Source organism: Macaca thibetana, chromosome 14 (assembly GCF_024542745.1).
Source record: "Macaca thibetana thibetana isolate TM-01 chromosome 14, ASM2454274v1, whole genome shotgun sequence".
NCBI lineage: Eukaryota > Metazoa > Chordata > Mammalia > Primates > Cercopithecidae > Macaca > Macaca thibetana.
The window spans coordinates 39,865,742-39,889,114 of NC_065591.1; positions in this window are offsets into that span (position 1 = coordinate 39,865,742).

Consider the following 23,373-nt stretch of genomic DNA (forward strand, 5'->3'; position numbering starts at 1 on the left):
CCAAAGAGATGAAAGATCTTACAAGGAAAACTATAAAGCACTAATGAAAATATTTTAAGCTATAGTCTTGAAGCAGAATTTCTTCTCTGGTGAAACCTTAGTTTTGCACTTTTTTTTTTTTAATTGATGGATTTCATCACACACATACTATTAAGAGTAATCTCTGCTTGAAGTATACATATAGGAAAATACCTGTTGTATACTATAACCATTTACATTTTAATTTATCAATTACAAAGATAAAAATGAATAAATAGATCAAATTATTGTAGATATTAACCATATAAACAAAATATCTTTGCCAACAACTAAAATAGTGTTTGGTTGAATAACTGGTACTATCATCTAGCTAAATTACACATAAAAATAACAATCACACTTGGATTAAGTTTATAGAAGCTTAATATTAAATAAAATAAAATATGTAGACAGGAAAAGATAATTTATAGCTCATATCCATGCTATACTTACTTAAATTAGAAAGTTACCAGAAGGAAAGCTGTTTTCAAAGTTCACACAACTGTATCATCCTTTTGTTCAATATTTCCTTCCCTGTCTTGGGAATTATATTAGGACTTTCCAACAACTCCTGTGGTAGCCTTGCCTATAGAGTCATTTATAGTTCTAATGAGTACCTAGATCCTTCACCATATAACCAAAAGTTAAAAATGAGCCTAGAAATGTCTGAGGATTCTATTCACATGGAACATTATTCATAAAACAGAACAAAGGAGCATTGGCATCATAAAAGATAGATGTCAGAAACAGTTCACAATCTTCAATCAGAAAAAAAAAAACTTCTCTAAGAATAACTTATTTCTCTTTGCTATAAATTTTCCTGACTTTATAAGAGCAATAACAATTCTTATGTTATCTTAGAAAAATTATCTGAAATTAGAAATAAAGCAAGTGTTTACTAGTCCTGAGTGCAGTGCTGAGCTCATGTTTTTAATTGACTGGTCTATTTTACAACTTTAAACTGGCATAGGTTGATATATAAATTTTAATCTAACAGAAATACTATGCTGGTTAACTTCGTGCATCAACATTTATATCATCAGACTTTGAGTTAAGCACATTTTCCTGTGCAATTTGGGTGGGTTCCATCCATTCAGTTGAAGCTTTCAATAGAACAGAGACTGATGTTCTCTGTGAAAGAAAACGTTTCATCAGAAGACTGCCCTTGTGTTGAAACAGGAACTCTTTCCTGGGTCTTCAGTCTGCCTCCCTACACTGCAGGTTTGGGGTTCACCAAGCCTCCACAATGTGTAAGCCAATTTCTTAAAATAACGTTTTATACATATATATGTACATGTATATTTGTATATATATGTATATGTATATATGTGTGTGTGTATATATGTGTATATATACACACACACACACATACACACTTCCTGTTGGTTTTGGTTCTCTAAAAAATTCTAACTCAGCCGGGCGCGGTGGCTCACGCCTGTAATCCCAGCACTTTGGGAGGCCGAGGCGGGCGGATCACAAGGTCAGGAGATCGAGACCACGGTGAAACCCCGTCTCTACTAAAAATACAAAAAATTAGCCGGGCGCGGTTGTGGGCGCCTGTAGTCCCAGCTACTCGGGAGGCTGAGGCAGGAGAATGGCGTGAACCCGGGAGGCGGAGCTTGCAGTGAGCCGAGATCGCGCCACTGCACTCCAACCTGGGCGACAGAGCGAGACTCCGTCTCAAAAAAAAAAAAAAAAAAAATTCTAACTCATGCAGATATCGGTTAATTTGGATAACTTTTTCAGTAGAATGAAACCCAACAGTATAATTTAATGTTTGCAAAACATTGATCAGATTTGTGTCTGACTCGAAAACTTATCCTAACATTACTTTATTAAATTGTGTATATAATACTTGTAAAAACACGGATAAATCTTGAACACATTATGTTAAGTGAAATTGGCGATATACAGAAGACTATTATCACATGATTCCATTACATGATTTGCCAGAAAAGGCAAAACTATAGGGATAGAAGTAAGGCCTGTGATTGCCAAGGTTTGGGAGTGGTAGAAGAGGACTGACTACAAAGACATGAGAAAATCTAAGGAAATGCAAATAAACCCTTGACTTTCCATTTTTGAGAATAAAATTTTATTAGCTACTATGACTAAATGTTTGTAGTTTATTTATAGTGTTCTAAGGTGGCCACAACAGCTAATGGAAATGGCCTCACACCCTTGTATACTTTATGATAATTAATTTGGGAGCACTTGGAATATACTGAGAATTAGCTGATTTAAATCTTTTTAAGGCAAGTATCAGCAGGCTTATGGGTATTTGGTATGTCATTTGAAACCTTGGATAAGGACTGGTCTTGTAAATATCCCATTTGGCTTGCTAGTGTATTATGAAAGGTTACAGTTACCTAAAATAATTGTGAGGAAGATATAAATAAAGAACAAAGTACCTGTTTGTATATTTCTATATAATGTAGACATATGTATACTATGTATTCTGTACACTGACCTCCAGTGGATTTATGAAGTTAACAAAGTTTGTCCTTTCCAGTGGATTTATGAAGTTAACAAAGTTTGTCCTTGAGAATTTAACATCTACCTTACACCTCTCTGCTTTCTAAGACTGTCTAACCCAACAGGCTCCATTTGTGATTTCTGTAGTTTCGGAATTAAAATGTGTATGATAATTCATATTGCAATAATTTATTCCTCTCATGAAATAGAAAGTGCCTTTAATCAAAATCTTTTCAAGGTCTAAGAAAGCTATTAATTATCCCAGGCCTGACTTGCTTGAGCCTTTGGGTAGTATGTGGCACTGCTGAAAATCTCCTCTCTGTCAAAATTGCTTTCTATGGTCAATTACTGCAGAAAACTTTGTTCTTCATTTATTGTGTTCTACTTATCTGAGTGTTTATTTCTTGTTTTTGTTTTGTTTTTCCTATTTATCTGCCTTCTTTTGTGGCTCTTCTTACACTTCTCTGTAAAAAATCACAAGGATTCTTCAACAGCTGAGGTATTAGATTAACTACAGCTTCTTAGGTCATTTGTATTCACCTGTTTGCCCTTGACTAGACATCAATTTATTTTAGTGATTTAAATATGTTCCAATTACATGTGCTTCTTAAAACTCAAATTTCACTTCTATAAATAGATCACTGAAACAGAATAGAGAGCCTAGACGTAAATTCACACATACTTGTACTACTTTTTTTTTTTTTTTTTTTTTCCCAAGAGGCTGAACAACAGAAATACACATGGAGAACAAATGGTTCAATAAGTAGTGCTGGAAAGATTGGATATCCAAATGAAAAAAAAGTGAGCCTATATGTTTGCATCATGAACAAAAATTAATTCAGAAGGATTACCAAGCTAAATGTTAAACCTAAAATTATAGTACTTCTAAAAGAATGTATACCAGAAACAATTTATTTTTACCTTGGGATACACAAAGGTTACTTAAATATGATAGCAAATGCAAAATTTCAAAAGAACAAACTGAAAGAGTATACATCAGATTTAAAACTTTGGTTCTTTAAAAGACACTGACAACAGAAAGGAAACATAAGCCAAAGGTCAGAAAAAAATTGCTGCAAAGTAGATACCTGACAAAATATTTTTATCTAGCATATATACAGAAATCTCAACAGTCAACAGTAAAAATGCAAATAACCTAACTTTTTAAAAAGTGGGCAAATGTTTGAACAGAGAATTCACCAAAGAAGATATATGAATGGTCAGTAAGCACACACACAACTCTGTTCAACATCATTAGTCATCAGGTAACTATGAATTAAACCACAATTAAATATTACTATATACTAGTTAGAAGGAGTACAATTCAAAAAGATAACCGTACTAAGTGCTGATGAGGATATAGAGAAACTGGGAAATTAGTACTCAGATAATTCAACAACAAAGATGTTGTATACCAACCAATCATCAAACAGTTGACTTTTATATTGAATTCTCACAACAACCAAGTTAAATTTAGTATATGTCGGGATCACATCTACATTGATTTTTTTTGTGTGCCTTACTCTAGGTAGTAACTATTTACAAGAAAGCCACTTTTGTCTTTGGTTCATTGATTGTGCCAAACTCTTTCACATCTCACAGCCTTCACATGGCCATGCTCCTTCTGCCAAGAAGACTTTTAACCTACAGTGTCACCACCTCCTCCATTCTCAATCAGGAATTACTTGGCTAGTTCTCACTCATTCTTTAAATTTCAGCTGAAATTCTATTTTTCCGAAGATATCTATCTCTTATTATATTGACATAATTTTGGCATTGGAATTATATTTCTTATAACATAATTTCTAATGTTTATATTTTATAATGTTTACCTTTTAATTTTAATGGTATGTTTTATAAGTACTTGTAAAAATAATTTTTATAATTTAGATACATATGATTTATAAAACATAATTTTTATATTTAAAAATACATAATTATGACACAATGTTTATAATTATTTAGAAGGATAATTATATCGTTCTTCTGTATTAGTCCATTTTCATGCTGCTGATAAAGACATACCCGAGACTGAGAAGAAAAAGAGGTTTAATGGATCTAGAGTTCCACATGGATGGGGAGACCTCACAATCATGGTGGAAAGCTAGGAGGAGCAAGTCATATCTTACACGGATGAGAGCAGGCAAAGAAAGATTGTGCAGGGAAACTCTTTCTTATAAAAATATCAGATCTTGTGAGACTCATTTACTATCATGAGAATAGCACAGGAAAGGCCTGTCCCCATGATTCAGTTACCTCCCACTGGGTCCCTCCAACAACACATGAGAATTCAAGATAATATTTGGGTAGAGAAACAGCCAAACCATATCACCTTCCATGTATTTTAACTAAGTGTGTTATTAAAATGTATAGCAAGTTCTGTGAAAACAGCCAACAACGAAGAACCAATGCTAGCCTTATGCATAAGGAGGGTCAGAGGATCCTCTCTTTAGAGAGTTATTGATAATTTAGTTTTTAGATCATGGTTATTTTAGGAGGATTCAAGGGAATGGGTCAGGATGACTCAAGTAATGTCTATTTATCAACTGCTACAGAAGAATTTCAATATTTTAAGCATTCTCAATGCTATACTGGCACATATAGTTAAATTTCAGTCCTCCTTACCACAGTGTTTGTATGTCTTTTCACCTGTATTATCGTTTTTGGCCATCTCTCTCACTAGATAATATGCTCCATCACAATACAATCTGCTTTTGTTTGAAAAACCATTAATGTAGTTAGAGATGACTAATGAACAAATAAATTACTCTGCTGCTAATGCCAAGTACTCTACTATACACACTTCTAGGAAAAACAAATATATGAGATTCTGTATCCTGTTCCAATCACCCAGAAATATCATCTTCCAATTTGTATTTGAAAAGCCTCCGTTTTTGTAAGTAGGGACATTCTGCATAGTTGAGCACTTGGGAGAGCCTGAATCCACTACTTAATAGACTAAAGAATGCTCCTTTTGGAGCCATTATAGCCCATCACATAATTGACCTGACAGACAATGGCTGCACTTCATTCTGTCAGGCACAGGAATTGATGGTTTATTAAGAACAACCATGCTGAGGAGCTAGGGAATAAAATACATGACACAATTTTATAGGTGTCAGAATTACTAAGTGGCAAATATTTCCAATAGGCATTTTTATCTAGTTGAATATGATTAAGTGTAATGGTCCTCTGTATTTGAGTGAACCCGTGGAAGCCTGGATGGAGACAATTTTTTGAGTGACTCTTCTAAAGTACAATAGCTACAATAAATGTTTGTTGCAAAAATCCTTTCAATTATTTTTGTTGTTGTTTAACAACAACAACAAAAATCTCTAAGTCAGTAGGTAACTACAGTACCAAATATTAGGTTTTCAAATTCCTCATTATTCTAAAAAGATATTTTATTTAAATTCATTTTTCCTCAATACGTTCTTCTGGTATGTTGCTCAAAGTAAGTTATTGTTTATTCATTGGGTATAAATTTAGAATCAGTTTATACAAGACTTAACAATCAAAATAGAATCCAACACTCTCTAAAATACTGGGGGCTCAGAAATGTTGTGCACCTAATTTTGAGATGGTCAAAGAACTTTTGAATCTATGCTAGTATTCAACATCTTACATGATTAATCATTTATTATGTATCCATTTTTTAAAAAACACATATTGGGTCTTATTGTATGCAAGTCATATTTCAAGCAGTTTACAAATATCATTTTTAATAACAGCACTACAAAGTAAATATTCAAATTTTTATTATTTTCATGGGGTTAATGGAGGCTAAGAAAGATATCTAGTAAGTTATAAAACACAACTATAACCCAGTTCTTAATGTCCCCCAAATCCATCCTTATTTCTCTCTACCTTCTCATTTCTTTTTTTATTATTATACTTTAAGATCTGGGGTACATGTGCAGGAAGTGCAGTTTTGTTACATAGGTATCCACGTGCCATGTTGGTTTGCTGCACCCACCAACCTGTCACCTACATTAGGTATTTCTCCTGATGCTATCCCTCACCTAGTCCCCCACACCCTGAGAGGCCCAGTGTATGATGTTCCCCTCCCTGTGTCCATGTATTCACCTTGTTCAAATCCCACTTCTCAGTGGGAACATGAGGTGTTTGATTTTCTGTTCTTGTGATAGTTTGCTGAGAATGATGGTTTCCAACTTCATCAATGTCCCTGCATAGGACATGAACTCATACTTTTAATTTCGGGCTAAGGGAGGGATAGCATTACCTGGCCTAGGAGGCCTGCTCCGTTTTAATACTGGTGCTTGCCCTTCTCTCCTTATCTTAGCTAGCTCTCCTAGCTATCCTTATCTTTTTTTGTTTTGTTTTGTTTTGTTTTGTTTTGTTTGAGACGGAGTCCCACTCTGTTGCCCAGGCTGGAGTGCAGTGGCGCGATCTCCGCTCACTGCAAGCTCTGCCTCCCGGGTTCACGCCATTCTCCTGCCTCAGCCTCCTGAGTAGCTGGGACTACAGGCGCCCGCCACCACGCTCGGCTAATTTTTTTGTATTAGTGTAGACGGGGTTTCACCGTGTTAGCCAGGATGGTCTCGATCTCCTGACCTCGTGATCCACCTGCCTTGGCCTCCCAAAGCGCTAAGATTACAGGCATGAGCCACCGCGCCCAGCCCCAGCTATCCTTATCTTATTACACTTCCTTTTTTCTATAACACTTAACTTTCTAATGTACCATAGAAATAAGTTTTGTTTTCATCTGTTTGGTTATGAATCATTGCCTATCCATCCATCCATTTGAATATAAGATAGATCAAGTAAGAGATCCAGGCTTTTTATTTATTAACATATCATTAAACCTAGAACAGTGTCTAGCACATAAAAGACACTTTATAAATATTTAATTGAATGAACTGACATATTTAGTTGATTTTTACACTGTAGCATGCCATAGAAGACAACTGTAAGGTTTTGAAACATTGTCTCAGAAATAGTTGTCAAAACATAAGCAGTGAGTTAGTACTAAATATATATTAAATATAAAAATTATAATTATTAAAAATATATGGTTTCATATACTACTAAAATTAGAGTGCTATCAAATTATGTCATATCTAGTTATTTTTGAAATGTATAACTCTTCTCAATTAATTTTCAATGTCTGTGAATTAACAAAATGATGAGTCTCTTAAATTTAAGTACACAAATATCTACCAATTATCTATTTTAATTCAGTTAATATACAAATTATGATCATTAAAAATGAATATACATGCTGAAGCCAAGATGGGAGGATTTTTTGAGGCCAGGAGTTAGACACCAGCCTAGAAAACATAGCAAGATTCCATCTCTAAAAAGTATATATATATGCATCCTATAGGCTGAGAATTTTCTTTCTATTTTTGGATATGATACACAAACCTGCAGTCACTTCTCATTTTAACTAAAATTGGTGTTGGACTAGAGTCAGTACAGTAAGGTTTTAGAATTTGTTTAAATTAATAGCATTTTACCTAGAGAATGGTGAAAGTTCATTTGATTCTGCAAGAAACTAACTCATTGCTTGTGCTACTGAATCAAAAATATTCATTGAAAAAAATTATACCAAGTGCAAAAATGAATTTTAAATATTATACATATATATATATATATATATATATATATATGTATGTTTTCAAAAGCGTCCTTCTAAAAAAGTAGAAAATTGGCTAAAACTCCCTTAAGGATGACAAAAATTTGTCTAATAATTATAAATTCACTTAAAATAACTACATGAATCACTTTCACTTGCCTCTCCAATCATTATTATTGAAATGGATAGAATTAAATGTATTAGAGAAAGGTAGAAGATAAAGGTAAGAAGACAACATTTTCTTTATAGATTTAGTTTACAAATACAAACACATTTTAAGGAGTATCTATCACAAGATGTTCAAGCGTTATGATTTTCAATTTTCAAAACAAGTATATGGCAAATATTTTTTATTATAACAATTTTGAACTAGAGGCAAGTGAGCCTTTGCAAACTCACATCGTTTGAATGGCCTGAGTCAAATACTGTTATGTGGCAGATCCAGGACTAATAGGCTAATACCAAAGCTTTACCTAAATTACAGATCTGGTGTGATGATTAAATAAGATAATAAATACAAACTAACTAACTAAACATTAATTAAATGTGCTAAATAAGAATGATTGATTTATCTTATTTTCACATTTTATATTGTATTTTGGACTTAGAATATCCCAAATAATTGAAAAAAAAAAAGTCTCCATTCTTTGTAAGGAAAAAATATGTTTAAACATCAACAATGTCAATTACGTAAATGTTACACTTTTATTTTCAACTATAGCTCAGCTTAAACATTAAGATTTAAAGAAATTTCTGATAGGTGCAGCAAACCACCATGGCACATGTATATCTGTGTAACAAACCTGCATATTCAGCACATGTATCCCAGAATGTAAAGTGAAATAAAAGAAAAAAGAAAAAAAAAATCACACAAAACAAAAAATTGTAGTAAAATACAAATAAAATAAAGTTTACTATCTTAATCATAAAAAAAGAAATTTCAGAGAAGGAAAGTCTACCAAGGCTTATTTACTGGAATTAGGGTATATGTACATACGACCAAGTACAAATTTCTTCACTATATACATTTGAAAAAGGGGGTGTGAAATCTCCCCTAAGACCACTACATTCTGAATTTCATATTACTTAAAGAAACTAATAAATTGAAACACGTGTTTTAAAAAATAAATGAAAATTATGGATTTAATATACATTTATTGATTGGACAAGGAAATACCAAAATGTATAAATTATACTATTATCCTAAAAGCAGATTTTTGGTTTTTGTTTGCTTTTGTTTCATATCTTCAAAATTTTTTGTTTCTTTTTTCATTATTTTTACTGGACAAACAGTAATTGTGTATGTTTAAGGGGTACAATGTGATTTTGTAATCTTAGTATACATTACAGAAAGTTACAATCAAGTTAATTCACACATCCATCATCTTATTAACGTAATTGGTTTTGTAGATCACTAAGACTTATTTCTCTAATCTAACAAACTTGTATTCTTCGATCTTATACAAACATATTTTAAGGAAGAGTAAAGAAACATGAGTAATGACTCTGGTTCTGTGTCCAGGTATTTGGCCTGAAAGAGATATTAGTTCTTGCTTATTTCAATTCTCACTTACAAAGTGGGAGCAATAATGCTATTCCATTTATTTGACAGATAATGCTAGTATTTGAGAAACAAGTTAGACTCTGTAAATATAACACAATTGATACACAAAAAACATATTCTAGCCAAGGTAGGAATTTTTAAAATTAAACTGTTAAAAACATATGATACAGTGAATGGAAACCTAAATTGTGCTTATGCAGGGGAACATAATAATATTTTCAATAATTATAATGACCTACTGGAACACACAACAAAACTGATGAATCTCAGAAATATTATACTGAATGAAATAATGTAGGCCCAAAAGAGATTATATTTAATGAGCTCATTCATATGAATATTCTAGAACAGGGAACACTAAGCCACAGAATCAGAAAAATGGGTGACTCTGGGATGATGGAAATGTTTTATACCTGGTTGTATTAGTGTTTATTTGGATTTAGACATTTGTCAAATCTTACAAAGTTGTACTCTCACAATCTGCATTTTTACATGTAAAGACATATTTGAATAATTTTTAAATTAAATATGTAAACCACTGGAAAAAAATAGAGGAAGGGAATATAAATAAAATTAGAAATAAGATATATAAGCTATAGTGGAACAATAGGTTTTCCTTCACTTGAATACTTTAAATTTACTTTTTCAGTGGTTAAAAATGAATTTAGTACTGAATATATTTGCCTTATAGGCTCTGAACACAAACTTTCTCTGTGTCAAACAAGTTCTCTCAGTTGAGTAGTTCATGGTCTGTTTCTGAACATAGAACTTAAAATACACATAATTCACAATAAAATTGTCTTTAGCTTATCATGCACTCTGCATAGCCTGATAGCAATCTCTGTGTTCTTTCATGCCCAAGAGACTGAGACACAACAAATAATCTTGTTCAATTTAGAATAATCTTGTTCAATTTAGAGCTGTGATTTTGGTTTCAGTACAAATGATTCTTCATAATTATATCCCCATTTATTGGCTTTATTGCTTCCCAACAGATTTCTGAAAGGTCTGCTTGATTTCCTCTGGCATGCTTCATCTGCCACTACTTTTTTCTTACAGTTAGAGAGTTTACATGCTTTGAAGCTATAGTTGTCAAAAGAGAGTCAAAATGTTTATCTGGCCAGTTCTTTTGTTACATCAATTTTATCGTCTGCAGCCCCTACAGCAGTTAGCTTGTTCCTGTATTATGACCTATAATTCCCGACCAAATAATAAGCAAACTTCTTCAAGCTGAAATTGTTTTATTGAGTATAAATAATCAAACATTTTAAAAATCTAGTCTGGGTCAATTTGGTAGAGTAGACATTGCAAGATCCTAGAAAGTTCATTATTTCACTTCTTTTAGTCATTCTCTACTCATTTATTCATCCATTTCTTTACTAGTTTTGTCACTCATCAATTTAGCTACTTGTCAAGCTTTCCATTAACTCTTCATCTTCCACTTCTTTACGTAACTCCAATGAATTATCTATGCATCTGTAAAATTGTATATCCATGTGTTTACTGATTCAGCCATCATCCAGCTTTTGTCTAGCCAGTCATCCATCTAACCCAGCTATCCACCCACTCAGCCGAAATTAAGCCTGATTAAGAATTAGGCATCTATTTATAGCAGACACTTGAGAAAGAAGAGGGAGTAACATTAAGCTTATCTCAGACAAAAGGGTAGAGAAGCTTGATTTCTTTTAGTTATATATATTTTTTAAAATAAAATGAATTTCAAATAATTTTTTCAATGTTCATCAATTCATATCTATTTACTTAAACAAAGCAATGTGGCCACAAGAAAAAAAGTTATCTGGGAAATTTCAGGAAGATATATACTTAGGCTCCAAATCAAACATTTCATTGTAGAATAATCAGAAAATTTGAACATTAGAATATTTTTATATCTTCACATGAATTTTGGTGCACAGCCAGAACTGAGAACCATTGGCTTCAGTGAGATCCTACAATATAGTTTTCATTTAGTAGAATGTTTCCATGGCATACTCATGAAGAACACATACATATTTTAAGTGGACATTGCAGAATGCAAATCTTGTATTTTGCAAAACTAGGCAAAAACTCAGTTTAAAACAAAATATTCAAAGTGTGAATAATTAAAAATAATTTCACACGTGTCAGTGAGGTGAGAAATAGTGCATTTTATAACTGACATCTATCAGAGAAAACAAAAAAGCTTAGATTTCTTTATACATTATTCTTATGATTTAATAAAGAATTCTTCTCCTCTTCCATTTTCTAGGAGGCAATACTATTGAAGATGTATTTCTGGATCCTCTCCTCACTATTTCTCATTAGGGAAGGAAGGGAGTTTTTGTGAGTAGGTGGATTGAGAGTCTAAAATCCATTGGTCTTTCTTTATCTTTTCATCAGAGTTACGGCATTAAATTTCTGTGTTTTTTAGAGATTCCTCTTTATTCCCTTTTTTCCCCAGTCTCCTCTTCTGTGTATAATAAATGAACGTTCTTCACCTCCATAAGATAAGAATAACTGATAGAGAATCAAAAGTCTTCTCTTCTAGAGGCAATTCTGGAGCCCATTTCTCTGCTCTGGTTTCAAGATTTCATGAATATTAGGCTACAGTGTGCTTTGTACCTAGTCTGATAAATGTCTTGGAAACCCATTTCTTGTATGCAGATACATATTTAGGATGCAAAACAAAAAAAGGAAGAAAGACACACAATACAGGACTTTCATGAACTAACATTTTTACCGCTGATAAATCTGGAAAGGAGGCCAGGGAATGATTTATGGAGAGCTTCTTATGCTATGCTAAAGAGATTGATCTTAAACCTGTAAGTATTGGGAAGACATGAAGGATTAGAGGGAAAGAAAGGGAATGTTTGCATTTTGAATGGATAACTACTCAGTCTACAGTACTGAAGACAAGAAAGAGTAGAAGACCAAAGCAGAGGAACCTGTGTGGCAGACTCCTGCAATGATTCAGAAGAGGTGATAAGGTCTGGAAAAGTAGTGTGGTTATGGGAATGAAGAATATTTGGGATGAGATATTTATTTTAACTTTGTATCATCATAAATAGATATGCAACTATTATTGAAATATCTCTTGATTCTGGATTCCAGAATTGTGAAAGTATGATCATCTGCTCCATTGCTTTGGAATTTTCCTATTATTAAAACAGCAGGAAGAAGCACAGAAAGATGAGGAAGAGATGCATATTGACATCTGAATATGTTTCTAAATCTTTGAAACTGGCAAATGGGAGTCTATTCATAGAAATATGCTTCTTGCCAGTGGCATCTGGCAATTCTGCTAAAATATGTTTCCCAGGTTGCAAAGGACTTAAGATTTCACTGAAGAGTTTTAAAAGAAAAATTATTTCCTTGCTGCTTTTCATATCACTGCTCCCAAGTAAGAAAAGAAGAAAGTTATGGTCATATAAATCTCATTAAATTTGTTGTATCCATATTCAATTTTGATTCCAGTCAGAAAGCTAGTACCACTGATAATTAGTGAAGTTTAAGATCCTTAGCCTGTCATGCAAAAATCTCCAACATCTGTCAAGTTCTGCCAGGTCACCACTGATAACTTGCAATATTTGTCAAATCCAAGCTTTCTATTTTCTCTCATGTTTCTGGGCATTTCTTCGTGCCATTGACTCTGCCTCAGTTACCACTCCCCAATTCCCACACCTAGACGACCCCCCTTCTCCTCTTTCTAAACTTACTTTAAGCTTTAATTTTTTACACAAAATATATTTTATACTCCCCCAAAATTTCAACTCCTTTATACTATTCTCATAAGCTATAGTAAGTTTTTCAACTGGGTACTTTTCTGACTTTTGTTAAGGTTTTATACATTTTAATATATACACAATCAGCAAATAACCATATCAAGTTTGCTTAAGATAGGCCCCCAAAAGAAACCAAATATTATAGCAAAACTCCTTATGTATGTAAGCAAAATTAGAGCATTTCTGTTTGTTATTCCCAGAAAAAAATTTTATCAGCAGTTGAAAAGAAAAACGTAATTTTCATATTTACTTCTCTAGACAAACCATAAAAGCTGCAGTTAAAGAATTGCATTTAGTCCTTTCTCTCAATATCTATTTGTCTTTTAACATAAATAGATGTGCACAAATTTTATTTAGACAAATGTTACAGTGATCTCACTTTTAAAAAGTTATAAAGCATTGGTTTTTGATAACCTAATGCATATAGAGAATATGAGCTGAGTCCTCTCATGAATGGCCTTGAAAAACTTTGCCTCTAAAGCACTTAAATAAACAAAACAAAGGTTTTAGCTCAAGTGAAGTAACTGAATTGCTCTCTCTTAGCTTAAAGGAGAGCTATATAGCTAAAGGAAAGAAATTAACCTGTGATATAGTTTGACATATCCCAGAGATTAAAAAGTACAAGCTCCAAAGTTAAGAAGGTGCAACATGTATCACAAAAAAGAAAAAAAAAATAGTTTTAAACTTTGAAAAGTGGTCTGAAAATTTGTTGACAAATGACCTTTTTGAAAAATGCATGGAAATTCATTGGGATTGGAGAAAGTGAATCTCAAATATATAGCTTAATAAAATGTCTTGCAAATGAGTAGGAAAAATAGTTTTTTTAAATGTAAATACCCATATACTCTCATTGAGCCTCTCAAATTACATTGAAGTGCATGTATTTATCAAATAAGATACCATTAAGTTATAAAATACTTTTTCTTCAAGATTTTTTCTTCTGTTCTTTTTAATAAGGCTCAGTCTTAGCCCTTGGGTAGTATTTTGTTATGGTGGTATATGGATTGCTTGGTTGAATGCAGGAAGAGCTGGTATCAGAAAAGCGTTTATATAAAATACCAGTTTTACACATCAAGAATGTATCCATGACTACACTTGACTATTTGCAACTTCAGTAAATTTTAATACTTATAGTAGTTAATGTGGGGAAAAGGTTGAGAGAGAGATGCAGATTGTAAAGTGGCAGATTACAAAGGAGAGATCATGAGATACAGAAGATAAAGAAAAAGGCATTGGTAGTTGTATATTAAGATTGGCTTTGTTTTTCAAAGTCTGTCTGATTGACATAAATTCAAGAAATTGACATGATCACCATAACTTTCTTAAGTACACCACCCCTCTATTTCTACTTTTCTCATTTGCCTTTAATTCTATGGTTAGCCATGATATGATTTCTTTCCTCTACTGAATACACAAACACTCCTGTGCACAGAAAGCAGGCACACCATTCACTTAAATTCTCCTTCACAAAGGTGTTAGAGAAATTGAGCATAGACTAAAGAGTAGGTACTTGAAGATTAAGGACAGATGAGAGAAGAGAAACCAAATCAAACCAAAACCAAAAACAAAAACAAATATAGAAGAAAGAATAAGGGCAGGGGGAAGGAGGAGAAGAAAAAGATGAAGACTTCAGGGATAATACATGCCCACTTTATTCATTGACATGAGCCTATATTATCTGTGAGTATCTGTAAAATCAGTTTTCACCAGAAAAGAGGAAGGATTTTCCAAATCATAGAACTAGGTAAGGAGAAAATGGCTTGATTACAGTATAACATTCTCCCAAACACTGCCATTTATTTACAAGCAAAGGCTATAAATGTACTACTGGGCTCTATATCTTGCAAGTGGCTGAAATACAGGACCTTTTAGGATCCTTCCAATTTAGAGATTCTGAGTTCATGGAAACTTCTAAGATAAAGAATATATATTGGGATATTGGGTACTCTTTGACTCAGTTCTTTTATGACATAAGAAGTCTTTCTTCAAGTAGATCTCTTCTGTCACATTCTAGGAAAAAAAACTAGAAGTGTTGGCCAATAGTACAAGAATTCTAGAAAGTATAACTGCAGATACTTCTTTCATGACTTTTAAATTTGCTTTGATAAGCTACACATTTTTTGAAGAGTTTTTTTCTTTACTTTTGAAAAAAAAAATTGCTCTACTAAATACTGTCTGTTTGTTTTAGTATTTGATTTCATTACATTCAGAGGTACACAGCTTCTTCTCCTATTTTACTAGGTTAAAAAATATCCATGTCACTTAAGAATAGTTACACAAATAAATGAATAGAATAATTTCACAAATATGGTTTTAAAATGAATCCTTGTATAACACCTAAAATACTTTCAGACAAAGAATATTATTCAGAGGAGAAAAATAACATGTTCTTGTTTTCTGAAATTTTAGTTGGCACCACTAGTAAGGGAAAGCAGATAGAAAGGAAAACTTAAAAAAAATTGTTTAATAAATTGCTGTATGTTTTTTCACTGCCATTTCTTTTGATTTTGTTGGTAATATTACTCAATATTTAATACACAGATCAACACTGTAATTTATCTATATTTTCATTAGTGATTTTCTGTGTTTGTAATAAGTACCTGGGCCATACTTCCATAATGCTTAAGGATATTTTTACATGTCACACCTACTAAATTACTTGTATCAAAATATCACATGTATGCCATAAATATGTGCAATTGTCATGTAATTATGCATTCATATTTATTTAAATCTAAAAAGAAAACCTCTAAGATAGACTAGACCTTCTTAGTGTTGGCCATTAAGTTTGCTTGGGATATTTAAATGATGCTCAACAGTTTAATTTAATTTAATGCTCGACAGTTTAATTCAATTTAAAGTTAGAATTTACATCCTAATAGAAAAATATTTTTAAATTGATTTCTTATTCCCTAGGCTATAAATACGGCACAGGCAATTTTGCCAATTATGTGTTTTCCTCTAAAGGTCTGATAACAGCTCCACTGATGCTGTACATATTTCACTTAAGGGTGTTTTTTAGCCCTAAACATGAAATGTTAGCTTGTGTGCCTCTTCTCAAAGGAATGCCAGCCATCAGTGGACCAATGTGTGGAGGGTAATATTGGCAGGGAAAGCAGGCGCTGTAGCATTCAATTTGCCTTCACAGGCACAATGAAACATATTCTACGATGAGCCTAAACTTACATAACTTTGGCCTGATTTACACCATAAAAGTCCCACTTGTGTTCCTTACTCTAATAGTTCTTCACTTTTGAACCATATTTCCCCCAAATTTTTATAAATAAAACTAATATGATTAACTGGCATTCATAGGCAATGTGAGCAAAGCCTGGTGGAGATGCTTTCCACAAGATGAAGACTGGATGTAAATATATATAAATATATAGTTACAGCACATGCAGTGATACAAAAATGTTAAGTCTTGAGAACCAACTCATTCATTTTTAAAAGGTAAATATAATTCTCCATTGAAAGAAAACATTCTGAGACTGGGTCCTAACTCAGTGAGCAAGAATGCCAGGATCCATTTGCAAGGTCTATAATGGGTACATAGGCGGGTAGGACATAAATATAGTTACACATTTTTAACATGTTTCTCATCATGGATTACACTAGCAATGTCAAGATATGTCATAACATTTGATTTTCAAATTTTGAATTGGTGATAAAATTTCAATAACATTTCATAGCATAAAAATCAACAAAGTACATATTCAAAGACCTTCAACCAAATTTGTACTAACATAATCATCTGTTCCAAATTTTTTTTCTTTTATTTTTTGAGACACAGTCTCGCTCTGTCTCCTAGACTGGAGTGCAGTGGCGCGATCTCGGCTCACTGCAAGTTCTGCCTCCCGGGTTCACGCCATTCTCCTGCCTCAACCTCCGGAGTAGCTGGGACTACAGGCGCCTGCCACCTCACCTGGCTAATTTTTTGTATTTTTAGTAGAGGTGGGGTTTAACTGTGTTAGCCAGGATGGTCTCGATCTCCTGACCTCAAGATCCGCCAGTCCCGGCCTCCCAAAGTGCTGGGATTACAGGCGTAAGATACCACTCCTGGCCCCGAATTTCAAACCAATAGAAAGAGTAGGAGCCAAAGAAAAGGTAGAAACAAAATAAGCACGTTTTATTTATGTAATATTGTTCCTTCTACTGGAGAAAGCTACTTGGAATGGCAGATGGGAGGATGAGGATCAATCTACAAAGCAATGTTTCTTAACAATCTTGGGGTTACAGATTCTTTAAAATCTGACAAATTATATAGCTCTTCCTACAAGAAAAGAAAAGATATACTTGTGATACACTTGTGAGATTTAATGAACAAAAGTGTCAGCGGGGATTAAAAGATTCCATTGACTTCAGATAAATAACTTTTGCTTGTGAGACTATTCTGCAGGTCAACTAGAGAAATTACTTATTGGTGCCTAAGAGATAAGATGTATTCAGTAAATATGTGTGGAATGAATAAGTCAATGAATAGATAAGCTATGAGATTTAGATGGAAGCGTTTTGATTTTATATAAATCTCTAAAACATTCCGGAAGTTTTAATCTGTAAAATACGTAAACTGGACTATGCTACCTTAAAATCCTTTGAATAACTCATTGTTACTATTTCTGATTATTTAGAAAACTAACAAGATTTGTAAATGAATATTTATGTCTGCTTAAAATTTTGGTTGGAATGTATTCTGATGAGAATTTCTTATTCATCTATTCTTTTATCTGGTTAGTGACGAAAAATAACAACTGGCTTTGAGTTTTGAACATGGCACCAAGATACCAAGGGAGCCGTTTTGCCAAGTCCAAACAAATTGCTTTGATGAATCGGGTTTCTAGTCAGTAAAATATACTCAAAATCCTTAAAATAGGTTTCTAAAAGAGATAATATTAACCATAAATATGTGTGTGTGTGTGTGTGTGTGTGTGTGTGAGAGAGAGAGAGAGAGAGAGAGACTGAGAGAGAGAAAGAGACAGAGAGACAAACAGAAAGAGAGGACAGAGAGATAGGGATCTGGATAAATGGCATATCTCTTCAACTCCATTTAGAATGCATCACATAAGGGTCATATTTTTACATAAAAATGGGCTCAATTACAAATGGACATTATGCATATTTTTCGTATTGTCAAATATTTGTTTGCAACACTGTATTTTTGGAAGATATATATTTTCAACACATTTTCAAAGGTGCATGTCTGTACTTGAGTTTATGCTTTATAAGTCCATCTATTAAGATGAAAAGTAGAAATATACATTAGAAAAAATGAGAGATTAATTTGAAAGACTAAGTTTAGAATAAAACTCTGTCATGGAGCAACCCTATGACTTATGGAACTCGTTTGACAATTGTAGTCCTTGTTTTTCTTTTTTATGAGATGGGGACAAAGCTTCATGCCCTATGTGCCTCACAGGATTATTCTGAAACACGATGATAACAAGAAAAGGGAAGTGTTTTGACAACCTCAAAGCTTGTTCAAAATACAAGGCGTTATATTAGAAAATATTCCCCAAAGACCTTTCAAACCTTTTCTTCAAGGTACCTATCCGTTAGGGCTGAAACTCATTTAACTGGAAACAAAATGAGACAAAGTGAAACTTCTAACAAATGAATAAAATCAAAAATGGTTGTGCTCATTAAAAACTAGTGGAATATGTGGATATTTTAAGTGCAAATTAATATTAAAAAGATGCACAAATTTTATATTAAATTACACAAGGGTCTTAAAGTTAAGGGACAATCTCTTGTCATAATTTTCTTTTAGCAGGTTCAAAGCATTTGGAAAATAAACTGAAACTCTTGATTTTCTTTCTGAGAAATGTCTGTGATAATGTCTCCAGTATTGATAGCAGATAACAATGGGACAGCAATTCAAACAGGCCTGAAATGGCTTCTAAATATTTGGAGAGAATTATCATAGAATCAGCATTTGAAACATGTGCCCCATTGTTGCCTGACACCTACACTCCAAATGATTGTGTCTTGTTCTATCATTATAGATACCAGAATGACAGAATGAACCTTTTAACCCAATGACACAAGTATATGCTATAAGAAAAATTATTAATATGATAACTCTGATTAGAGCTATCAATGTCCAGGACCCTTGCTAAAGATAGTTTGAGAAATGGTGTTCCTCAAAGTCAATTAAACTTTGAACAACACGTAATAAATGAACAACAACAAAAAATAAGTTTAAAAACAGTGTACTTCTGGGGACTACCAAGAATGTTTTGTGGCTATTAGTAATAATTTAGATTCTATGGGCCTTAATATTCACCTACCTGTAAATATTGGTCCAACCACTTTTCTGCTTAATTTATAGGACTTTGGGGTCAGAATCAAGCAAGAAAAAACAGAAACAATTTTCTTGAGCAAGGATTAAAAACGTTTCTTCAATGGTCTCTTGCCCAGAAATTTCGTGAGAGCAAAGATCTCGCTTTACTCACAGTTCTAACTGAAGCATCAGAACAGTTAATGCCACATATTAGAACTTTAAAGATTCTTCCCAAATAAATCTAAAATAAATTGTTGCAAAACAAATGCCACAAAATTTAGATAATTTAAGTCACAGTACTTGTAAAACAAACAGTTAAATTATATCTTACACAACTAAACCAAAATATGGATAAGGCATTGAAGAAACCAGAAGGGCTAAACATTGGAACAAGAAAGTGGATCAGTAATACCATGTGTGGGCACTGACAAAGAGGTCATGAGTATCAGAAGACAGAGCAAAATAGAATGTTAAAAATCTAAAGCAAGGAATAATAAATAAGATGAGAAGCAATTGAGAGAACACAATAATAAAGAGGGTCAAATGATCAGATAGCCAGCAATCAAGGATACTGCGGAACTACAGAATTAAGAATTTAAGGAAAGGAGGAGAAAGCATATAAGGCAGAAAGGAGCAGCAAAGTCAGTGATGTACTTTTTTTTGTTTTTAGACGGAGTCTCACTCTGTTGCCCAGGCTGGAGTGCAATGGTGTGATCTAGGCTCACTGCAACTTCCGCCTCCCAGGTTCAGCCTCCCAAGTAGCTGGGATTACAGGCGCCCACCACCATGTCTAGTTAATTTTTTTTAAAACTTTTAGTAGAGATGGGGTTTCACCATGTTGGCCAGGCTGGTCTCGAACTCTTGACCTCACGTAATCCATCAACGTCAGCCTCCCAAAGTTCTGGGATTACAGGTGTGAGCCACTGCACCTGACGACACCCTCTTTTTGTGGTTGCAATGACATTGCTGTGAATTGTCTCATAGGAGCAGTAAACAGACTGTGGAATGTATGTCCTTATGTTTGAATCCCAGTTCCTTTATAATCTACATGAGCTTGGAAGTTTAATTAACCTCTTGAGCTTAATCTCTCTTGTTTTAAAATTGGTATTAGTAGCTATATCATCACAGTGTTTTAAGGAGTGAATATATTAATCTACACAACAAATGTACCAAAAGGTTTTACACGTAGTTATATTATAGATGCTGTCATTTGTCCACTATTTTTACAGATGTAACTGAATTTGTTCATTTGGATCCTCAGTCAATGTAGGGCCAAATATGATTAGATGTGCAAGAGATTTTTTAGAGAAAATACTTGTGAAGAGAAAGAAGGAACAGAAATAGGTACTGAGTGATTTAAGCTCAAGATCAGTTATGATGTTTGTGAAAGAGGGAAGGAAGGTGAATGAGGAGGAAAGGGAGGGATGGAAGAAGGGAGAGGGAAGAAGTGAGATATTGGTGAAAAAGTCCTGTATCACAGTTATGATAAACTGTTGGGCAGGCCAGTGAGATTTCTCCAAGAAAAAGTTGCCAGTTAGGAAAGTTCGGTCTTAGGCCATCTTATACTCCTTTTGGCTGGAAGCAGTCCAAAGAAAGTGTGACATTAGCAGAATGTCATAGTAGATAAAAGGGTTAGACAGCTGAAGGCTGTCAGTCAGTTGTTCTCGCGAAATGTCCTGCTGAGTGTAAATGTGAGAGTGCATTCCTTGGCTTCTACAGTTCATCTCTGGCACTGCACAGATCCATGTATGTTCAGAGAGCTGTTTGTCCATAGTTCCCATGAAACTATCTTCTTCAGAAAAAAACTTAAGACATGAGGAAAGAAGATGAATTACAGCACCAGTTATTGCTGTTAATCTTGGCACTATGAAAAATAACCTTTATTTCCCTCCTGCATAATCTATTTGAAATAATTCTCAGCATTAGCCATCCCCATAGCAGAGCTTTATGGCTTATCTAGTACTATAGAGCTAACTTTCATTCCTGAATTAACTGAGACTGGCTACTGTTCTCAGGAGGTGATTGCTCCAAGTCTCCTTTCATAGTTACAATGAGCAAGGAAATGCCCTAGAGAGGCCCAAGTGGATCCCCTTGGTTCTACAGATATCTCTGCTTGTCCCCATCATATAAATATCTTAGTCTGTAATTAGTGTCAATCACCATTGAGAAGATAGTAACTCTCCTTCTCACCTGATGATCACTGGCTGTCAATAATTCAAAGTTCCTTTGTAGCTGCCATACCATGTAGCACAATGGAAGCTTACTTGTATTCCCTTATAGGAGTGTTCTCCCTTTGGGGACCAGCACATCTAAATATGTAAACAAAACCACCTCTATAATATGTAGGGTCCATTGCAAGATCGAAATGTGGGGCCCCTTGTTTAAGAAAAATGAGCCATTAAACAAACTAATACATAAAGCAAATTTTTCTTCCATATCCTCTCTCAACATGCTATAAAGATTTCTTTATTTTGTTTAATTTGCTATTTAATGTGGTTCTACTTATGGAAAAATAAAATTTAAATAATTAGTATGAGTTTTTCCATTCATATTTATTCAGTGCAGTGTCAGTTTCAAAGGTAATATTAAGAGCCCTTAATTTGTATACAAAATCACTGCAATTACACAATTCCTATTTTTGTAGCTTGCATATGTATATGCAATCTGTTCCCAGAAGAAGAGTGGAAGCACTGCACAAAACTAATTTAACTGTTTTTATTTCACTTCTTGATACCTGCATGTTCTACCAGAATGTTTCTTCATTTACAAGGAAGAAGCAATAAAAACAGGAGCTATGATTTGCCCTGTCTTTCCTTTGCCTTTATACTTTTAAGTTTAAAGGTTTGATTAATACAGGAAAGTAACATGCATGAGAAAGGATATAATGAGATTCCTTAAGGAGGGGACATGCATGCTTCATTGTCCCATAGGCCTTCGCTTACCCAACATAAATAAGTTCAATGATATAATTATTACGAATTTTAAGGCTGGGCATGGTGGCTTGCACTTGTAATCCCAGCACTTTGGGGGTCCGAGGTGGGCAGATCACAAGGTCAGGAGTTCGAGACCAGCTTGGCCAACATGGTGAAACCCTGTCTTTTCTAAAAAATGCAAAATAAATAAATAAATAAAAATACCCGAGTGTGGTGCGGGAACCTGTAATCCCAGCTACTCAAGAGGCTGAGGTAGGCGAATCACTTGAACCTGGGAGGCAGAGGTTGCAGTGAGCCAAGATTGCACAATTACAACTCCAGCCTGGGTGACAGCGCGATACTCTGTCTCAAAAATAATAATAATAATAATTATTATTATTATAACTATAATTTTAAAAGGTTGAGATCAGAACATTTTATCAAATGTGGGCCCCTTTGCAAATGCACAAGTTCAACATCCAGGAACTCAATCCTGGCTACAGAGCTTGGATCACCTGAAGTGATACAAGAAAACAAGAAGTGATACAGAGTTTGGGAACTGGCTCATTCACTGACTGGCAGGTAAGGAGGACCCAATGAAGTGAGATCTGATGGGCACATCTCCAAGGTTGTTATACTGAGACACAGGAAAGATAAACCAATTGCACAATATTACACAACCTGATGATAAAAAAATAAAATTCTCAGGACTATTTAATGCTAGTCTTCAGCTCATTTTTGCATATGAATGTAAATAGGCACAT